This window comes from Ictalurus furcatus, chromosome 16 (assembly GCF_023375685.1).
Source record: "Ictalurus furcatus strain D&B chromosome 16, Billie_1.0, whole genome shotgun sequence".
NCBI lineage: Eukaryota > Metazoa > Chordata > Actinopteri > Siluriformes > Ictaluridae > Ictalurus > Ictalurus furcatus.
Genome location: NC_071270.1, coordinates 1,468,632 through 1,478,001, shown reverse-complemented (window position 1 = coordinate 1,478,001; position 9,370 = coordinate 1,468,632).

Below are 9,370 nucleotides of genomic sequence, written 5' to 3'. Positions count from 1 at the left end.
TCACTTAAGTATAATTAACAATCGCTGACGGGTCTCTAATTGTTCATTAACTGATGGACATTCTTAAAAATGAAGCTAACGAACGATTCAGCGTTACAAACCTTTCATATTGTGCCGTGTACCTTGACGGTTTCGCGAGAAATGAATGGGAAAAACAAAAACAAAACGTGTTCCAATTAAAAAGTGTAAGAAAACGTGATTAGCAGCTAAAGTCAATAAGTGAAAATCTGTATATTTATGAGTGTTTTAGCCAAAACAGCTTTCAGTAAGTACATGATCATCATTGATGTAAGGTTATTGTTGTTATTTTTTCTTCGAAATTAGCTATTACTTGCGAGCTAACACACCACACGTGCTAAGTGTCTTAGCTGCTAGATTTACGCTGCTGATGCTCAGTGTGATCTTACAATAGGTGCAAATTCACTGCCTTCTTTCTCTACTCAATTCTATATCCAATTTATTACAAACCCAGGTGCGTAAATGTAAGGTCAGTGAAGTGTCTAGTTCTTGATTTTTTTACTACTATTATAGTAATTTAAACCACGCTGTAGCAAAAAGGCAGAACGCCACGCTGCGGCTTTTCATCCCGACTCGACAGCCAGTGTGAAATTCAGCCTCACCTGCCTGCCACTGTTCTCTGTAACGAATGCAGCAGTGCCCGTGATATCCACCTGTTCGGCACGGATGCTTCGTCGTCCCGCGCTGTTCTTTTGAAATGCGTTCTCATGTTGCAAACGGTTGTCATCTCACGTGCAGGGGTGCGCTTTTACAACACAGCTGCCCCGAACGTCTTCAGACAGCTGAGAGAACTGGAGATGAGGGGGAGGGGGGGGGGGGTGACCGGTGACCCCGTTCATGCACAGATCTTAAACGTTTAGATTCGATTTTAAACCGAGGTGCAACAGCTGTTAACGTGGAACGACAGAAACACCGGTGCGTTTATTAAACGCGGCGTTATCCGTCCACACTTCGAATTTTTAGTACATCAAAGAGGCCGGAACTCATTTCTCATCACAAATGAGATGCTTTCATGCTGTATCTTCAAAAAAGGGAAGCAAGGCTCAATAGTAGGCTCGATTATCTGTCCTTAAGACATATTTAACATCGCGCTCTCCTCTTTCTTCATGGTTTTTTCTTCATGTTTTTTGTCCACACGGTCACCTTGAGGCAAAAGCGCCAAAAAGCAGACCGCTCTAGAACCTTGTCTCGGAACAGCCGAGGAGTTTGAACTATGTTCTACACGTTATTGTAACAAGTGATGGAGCTTCCTTTGACTGGAAAATAAAGACGGGGGAGTGGGGGGGGGATGAGAGAAATAGATTTCAAAAGAGAAATGAGATCCCTGTGTTCCACAAAGAGTATTGGCTGAAAGGGATCATTAAGGCTAGAGAAAAGCCAGCGCTTCTTAAAAGCAGATGGGACTTTCGGGCTGATGCTGGAGGGCAACGCGCAGAAAAATGCGAGAGACCGCATGAAGGGCCTGTCGGTGACACATGTCCCGGCTAGGCCGCCTTTACGTGCTTGGCCTTTGGTGTGTCATCTGATTTCAGAGCCTTGGAGGCAGCGAAGAGCATGTTGAACTATCCAGTATTTTGGCAAGGGGGTGACAGATAATAGCAAAAAATGATCACAATACTAATGTGAACCAGTGGCAGGTTTATACTGATGGATATTTTTGGGAATAAAAACGGATAAAGCTTATGACATGGCAGCACGCCTGTTCGCTGGGCTACAGGCGATCTGACGGCTCCATATATCTATAAGGAGGCCTAGATTTCTGTTGGGTAGAGTGTACAAGTTTTAGTTGTATAAACAGATAAAGAGCTGCGATAAACATGTACTTTTCTAAAATAATGGATTTAACAGTGCTCCAAAATTTGGGATCGTTTTATATTTTTTTTTATGATCAAATCAAATCAACGATTGATACTTTTCCAGAACCTTCTCTAGGACTTGTTTTGATAGCATTCAACCAATTAAGTGAGTTCTGATGGCAACTGGATGTACCAGAACTAATTGAGTGATTTTCCAGACATGGGGGCGAATACTTTTTTTTTGTTTTTTTTTTCTTTCCCCCTTCAAGTTAGTCTTGGCCAACTTCCACCCACCAGCCAGCTCTCCTTTATCATATGACAACATATGACCAAAGGCTAACACATGAGGCCAGACAACTGCATCTTTTTTTTTCTTTTCAACTGCTACTCAGGTCAGAGTAACAGACTTGGAGAACATTCTCCCTCTTCTGCATGCATGAGCTCACAGACGCCTGCGATTTTCCAGTGTTGCTATTAACTGACAAGGGAGGAAAAGGATGCCGTCGCGCTCACTCCGAGAGCACGGCCGATTTCGCTTTCTTCCTCGGACTCCTGGCCTTTTCTACTGCACAGTATCACGGGCTGTTTCGTGTGTATTCATGATTATGATCACAATGATAATTAAGTTCATCACAGTTCCAGGTTTTAACGCTACAAAATGTCGAAAAGTTCAAGTTTGGTGGGGGCGAATATTTATTCAAGACGGCGTACGTAATATCGGCTCACCTCTGACAACACCACTCCTTTAGTCATGGGGTTCATTAAGACAGACTCCCAACACGTTATTATGTAAGGAACTCGATCCGCAGATAAATGTGTGGTTGCTGTGTTTTGCCTGTAGCTTCGAGAAGGAGTTTTATTGAAGGGTGGAATGTTTTACGGAGGCGTCGAGGTAAAGTGTGGACCATCAGCCCCCACTGTCCCCAGTGTACCACAGGGAAAGTGGTGTAAGATCAAGGCCTGGTCTACTCCAGGTCGAACCTTGTATCTGCGCCGGTCCCGGAGGAGTCGGAGACAGAAACGTGCCTTAGGACAATATTATTTGCAGCTGTGGAGGCGTGCTCAGGACCACCAGGCTGTTTCGACAGGCTGTGTCTGTGGTCACGGTGCTTTTCCTCTGCGTCCACAGGATGGCAGTGAGTTGCAGATGTAACGTGAAATATATGGAACGAGCATTCGAGCAGTGTGAGAGTTGATGGCTGCTGTATGATAGATTGAAGTCCTTTAATGTTAATGTAAAAATTTTTTCGTTTTTATTTCAAAAGAGCCAAAAGGTTTATTTCTGCTTATTGAGATTTAGTGTAGCATTAATCAGCTGCTTTAATAATTATGTCTGTGGAAGGTCCACACAAGGATAGTAAGACAAGCGTGTGTGTGTGTGTGTGTGTGTGTGTGTGTGTGTGTGTGTGTGTGTGGGCTTCAGGTTTGGTCGAAATGGAAATAGCATGCGGCCGACCTCTGGGTTCACGTGAAAGTCAGGGTTCAGTGAGGGTCGTGTTTGGCGCCGTGTTTGGGTAAGACACGTGGAATGCATTGAAGTCACTCTGAGCCACGAATACAAAGGTTCAGGATCGAAAACATGCCGCTCATCTCCTCGGAAACGGTCTTCCAGTGTGTCCCGGTCTGAAAGCTTCGTCTCCAAGTCTGTAGGCATGAACACCACCTCGAGAAACGTGAAGGACTCTTTTAGAAATTCCACCACAGAGATCAAAGCAAAAGAATACGCGAGCCCGGATCGGCGTGAGAAGAGACGACCGGGCGTCACTGGGTGTCTCTGTCTTAGAGAGGTTTATTTTAATATAATATTTATATGCATACCTGATTGTACCGGTGCTCTGTTTGTTCTAGTATAATCGTTTATATTGTTCACTATGAGACCCGTCGGTTACGGCGGGTTCGTAAAGGAACCTCGTCGAATGTGGCCCTCGGTGCGCGTCATATTCATTTACGCTTCTGTCTGCAATCTCGGTACTAAACTCGAGTCTTACATTTGAGGTAATAAGTTTACACACCCCCTTGCATAATCTGCGAAATGTTAATGATTTACAATAATGAAGAGAGATCATGAAAATTGTCATTTAGAAAAAAATTAAATAATTATTGAGCTCGGCCCTGAATACGCTATTTCACATAGCAGAGGTTTAAATATAACCCACAAGACACCAAAATAACTGAACTGACACAAATGAACCGGTTCAAACGTTTACACACGCCCGCTTGCTGTTCACCTAAACCTAGTCCCAGCCATTTAGCACGCTGGAAATGAATGATTTAGCAGTTTGTCAGTCATCTTGCTGCTCTTGTGTGAGATATCTTCCTCTCTTGAAGCTTCTAATAATGGGATTTGGGCATGTTCATTCATTTTTACAGTCAGGTGCCATTACTTTCAGGAATGTAACCAGTTCGTTTACGTACATATTGGGTAGTGAACTGTTTCTACGGTGTAGTATTTGCAGTCTGTACAGAACAAAACATAGTGTAGCAAATATCACAATTACGATGAACAGCGTGCTTCTGTTTTGGACTCTGAATAGATACGGTGTACGCCTGAGTGTGTTAAAGATGTAAAAGTAATTGCGCTTGATCCACGGACGTGTGCTACGTTTCAGCGTCCTGGTCCGAGCCATGGCTGTCGCTTAGTCGTTCGTGGAAGTACATTAGGCTTTCAAAGAAGCAAATTAGAAGCGCGCACGCTTCCTAGCTATGATTTATGGCCTTTCAGTCTGCAGGTGTGCCAGATGCAGGCAGCGGAAAACTTTGCAGTACATCACAGATCATGTGATAAAGGAAGATTATTTATGACTGTGACATGCACATTGTCGTAGAAGAAGAAGTAAGTTGTGTATTGTTGGTGAAAATGATGGAACAGATCGTGTAAAGCAGGAACGATGCCTTTAGCGTCACACGACCGTCCACGACTGTGTAATCCGTCGTTCATTCGTTCATCTTCAGTCAGCACTTTATCCCGCTCTGGGCTGAAGGGCAGCATGTAAATTCAGCGGAAGCCTTTCGTTAATATGTAGGTATTGAATAAGTAAGGAATAAAACATGACGTGTTGTGCCGTCCTAGGGGGACGGGGATAAATAAATAAATCAGTGATGATGTTGACGAGGTATAAAACCCACAAAACGCAACGATTCAGTCTGGAAGACTTTCCCATACAGGAAAAGGTCGAATCCTTTAGCGTTACCTCTGTTGACACTGGAGACTCCTTCCCCCCCAAAAAAAAATCCATGTCTTGTACGTGTACTTGATAAGTAAAGATTATAATTATTAAATCTTACATCCTACGCTGGGTTATTAAAAAAAATGCGTAACCTAACGGCGTCCTTTTTTGTTTGTTTTCGTTTCACCCCCCCAACCCCCGTCCATCCTTTCACTACGATCACTTTTCACACTCGACGGTGTTTAAGGTGGCCGTAACCACCTCGGGCTTCCAAAATGGCGTTAGATTCTCTACGTTAACTGGAGGATGACTGACATGAGGTCGTGTCCTATGGTGCAAGCTTTGTGTGGGTCAGCCAGTGGTGGTCACCCAGCCCAGGAATGTGTTGTCGTCACCTTTCACCTCTGACCCCTACCACCTGCAGGCTAATGACCTCAGATTGCTCTGATTTGGAATGGGTTACAGCAGATCATATTGTAATGTGTAATTAGTCGTATTGTGGTGTTTATGCCTCTAAAATGACAGACTTGTACAAGTTTAAAAGGGGGGGGGGGGGTTTGAGAAATGTGTTTAAATAACCAAATAAATGAGTGGTCATATCTGCACAGCTTTGTCTGTTTGTGCAATTTAAATCACCCCCCCTTTACATTTTTATTCTATAGTAAACCATAATCCTCTTTAGGCATAATCAGTATCTAAACACAACACTCTAGTTAATTTTATAGTACCTTACACTTTCTTATTAAAATGTGAATTGTAACACAAGGCTAATAAAAGAGTGTTGCAGCAATTTATGTGATAGTGTCCCCTGGTGGTAGCACGTGGGAATATACTTAAACTACATTTTTCCCAACTTCACAGATTTTGCTGTAGAAATGTTCTTGGTTGGTTGGACTGGGGATGATGGGAGGAGACACAGACCAAAAAAAAACAAAACATAGAATCCTTTCCTTTCCTTTCAAAATAGGTTTAGTCACCTATCAATCGAGCCTAATTTGTTTGAGAGATTAATAGGGCTGTGATAATCATTGTATTTTTTTCTTTTCTTCCCACAAATGCCTCTTCTCGTGCTTGTTTCATCACCAGTCGAGCTCAACTAATAGACGGATCCTATTTCTCTTCATTAAAATTGACCTAAAAAAAAATATATTTTACACACTTATGCAATTGATATTTCTTGATGCTTGGCTCTGAATGAAATATTTTCTACTTATTCATTTTACTGACGCAAATACTTAATTAATCAGGCTTGAAACCAGCATTCATAATTTTAGATCTTTACTCCATCATGTGGGCATTCACTGTAGCACCGTCCAGTGCCGCTGCTGTTCCCGTCACGCTCCGAAAGCTGCGGCTCTTCTCGCCCTCCGGAACTACACGATTCATCCTTCTGCACACGTGACTCACTTTCCCCTAAAAGATAGTCTCACCTTTGCTTCAGTGGATAATCTCACAAATCTGATAGCACAGATTTGTGCACACAGAAAAGAGACCGTTACAGGAGCTCAGGATCGAACCAGTGACCCTGGAGGTGTGAGACGGGAACCATGTCACACCTCCTCACGTTATCCCTACAAAAAGTCTTTAAGCACTTCAACTTTATATTATCTGAAAGGATAATATGGATAAAGATAAGATAAAGAAGACAGGTTATTTTAAATGGGCTGGGAGTTCGAATCCCGCCTTGAGCATGTGTGCGTGCACAGAGCCTGCACGTTCTCCCCGTGCCTCAGGGGCTTCATCTGGGTACTCCGGTTTCATCCCCAACTTTTTCCCTCCACTTCAATATTATGGACTATTTTTATTTATTTATTTTTTTTGTATAGTTTCCTGACATATAATCGCAATTGCTGTACGTCTGTTTGATTTTCTACAGCAGGTGGTAACACTACAAAATGTGGAAAAGTTCAGAGGGGGTGAAAACTTATGCAAGGCATTGTAGATAATCTTTCTGGAAAATCAGCGGTCCATACAAATGGAAGTAGTCTCACCCTGTCACACCCGACCGAAATGCATCCAGCGCGTTTGTGTTTATGTAAGACGTTCCAGCACTCCAGCTGCCGTGACTTGTCATAGCAAGGCCCAGTTCTTGTTCAAATCTATAAATATTGCTTTCTTTCCATGCCTCATGATATCTTCACCCTGATTTTTAGCCTGCTCTTGTATAATACAGATATTGTGAGGGCGTTCCCTGCCTCCTTTGCAGACCATTGTGTACTTGAATGGATATTTGCAGCAATGAGAGCACTTTTTTCTCCTCCAAGGCCATTGGCTTCGTGTTGTTCTTCTCTCTCACAAAGATCTTGCTTCACCGAAACGCTGCGTTTCGCGTGCGCTGGCTCGACTCCCTTTCCATGTGGTTCACATATGACCTCCACTCGCATCTCACACACGCTGTTCTTCATCGCTTTGACAGACTGTCTCTCGTCCTGCTCTCCTGGGCTCGGGCTTTTTGCTCTGCATGTTTTAGATGGTTCTCTTGAGATGGCCGTCCTGAGGACGCTTTGCCTTACATCATCTTCGCGGTAGCTTTAAGATCACTCCCAGTAAACAGGGCAAGGCATGAGCCCAGCACATTTATCTACAGCAACGTCGGTAACATGTTTTTATTTAGTTTCTGTATTCTGATTGGAGATTGAGATCACATAATACACACAACACAATCCAGGAAGCGTGTTCTCTTTTTTTTTTCTTTTTAAATTTGTTGTATCATTTCAGGACCAATTATTATTATACTTTTTTTTTGCATGAAATATTTCATTTTAATGTTTCTTTCTGAGCTACAATTCCTATTTTATACATACATACAATTAGTGTTTTGTCTGAATTCATTCATCTTGATTTCTATTACATTTCCTTTTTGCTGTTTTTGGATTCTTCCATTATGTTTTTTATTTTATTTTATTTGAATTATTTCCCTTTGGAAAGTATTTGAATATATTTAAAGTATTATCTGCATAATAATAATAATAATAATAATAATAATAATAATAATAACAAAACACAATTAATATTCTTGTTCTTCTTAATAATAATAATAATAATTAATAATCTTCTTCTTAATATTCATAATAATAATAATACCAATAATAATAAATACAATTAATATTCTTTTTCTTCTAATAATAATTAATAATAATCTTCTTCTTAATATTAATAATAAGAATACCAATAATAATAATAATCTTCTTCTTCTTAATAATAATAAATACAATTAATATTCTTGTTCTTATTAATAATAATAAATAATAATAATAACCTTCTACTACTTAATATTAATAATAATAATAATAAAATTAATCTTCTTGTTCTTCTTAATAATAATAATAAATAGTAATGATAATCTACTTCTTTTTAATATTAATAATAATAATAATCTTAATGTTAATAATAATAAGAAGAAAATAACAAGAATAATAATATAAAAAATATAAAATAATAATAATAAGTAATAATAATAATAATAATAATCTTCTTATTCTTAATAATAATAATAATAATAATAATAATAATAATAATAATAGTAGTAGTAGTAGTAGTAGTAGTAGTAGTAGTAGTAGTAGTAATTGATTGATATTGATTGGTGATTAGTTTGACGTGGTGACAGTCTGACTGCTGCAGTGTGAGAGAGACCGGCTTGTAGGATAATCTTGTCCACGTGTTGCCTCACAGCTGCACGAGAGACCTCCTTGTGGCTTTTCCAGGGGCTGCAAACAGCTTAGTCAAGGTAATTAAAAGCCAATTCTAGGACATGGCTTTGTTTATACTGGGCTTCTGTTTGAGGAATCTCATGTCTCCTCTCATCTCACACAAATCCGGTTTGCACTACTCACACCACCAGCATCAGGCCTCAGAGATGACCGCAGTGATGCGGATCAAACCCTGTTGTGTAGCATTTTGGAGTAGATCAATGCGTTTTCCAGCCATTAGATGATGCTGAGCGTCATTAGAGCATCATTTGTCACAAAAGATGTCCCTTGTTTGTATGAGTGAGCAATTAGGATTAAAAAAAAATCAAAACAAGCTTTGTGATCATGCGTATATTCAAATAATATTTTTAAAAAAATATCCAGGGTACTTATATACACAGACCTCTCTAATGATCAGCAGCATAACTGTATTTCTAACAAAGTAACTATAAGGATATTGGACAACACCGTCAATAACCAGTTAATTAGCTGAGCGTTGCTGATCTTTCAAAAGAAGGACATTTCCATGCCAAGCCAGTAGAGGTCTCACTCTCTGGAGTCCTAGCATGACCACTGCTGATCACACTCTTCCTGCGTCCCAATCGGCATAGCATCCGTACTAAACAGTATCTGAGATGAGAAACGAGATTCCCAAAGGTACCCAGATGTTCTACTGTTCTCTTCCGGTGGACACTTTTCC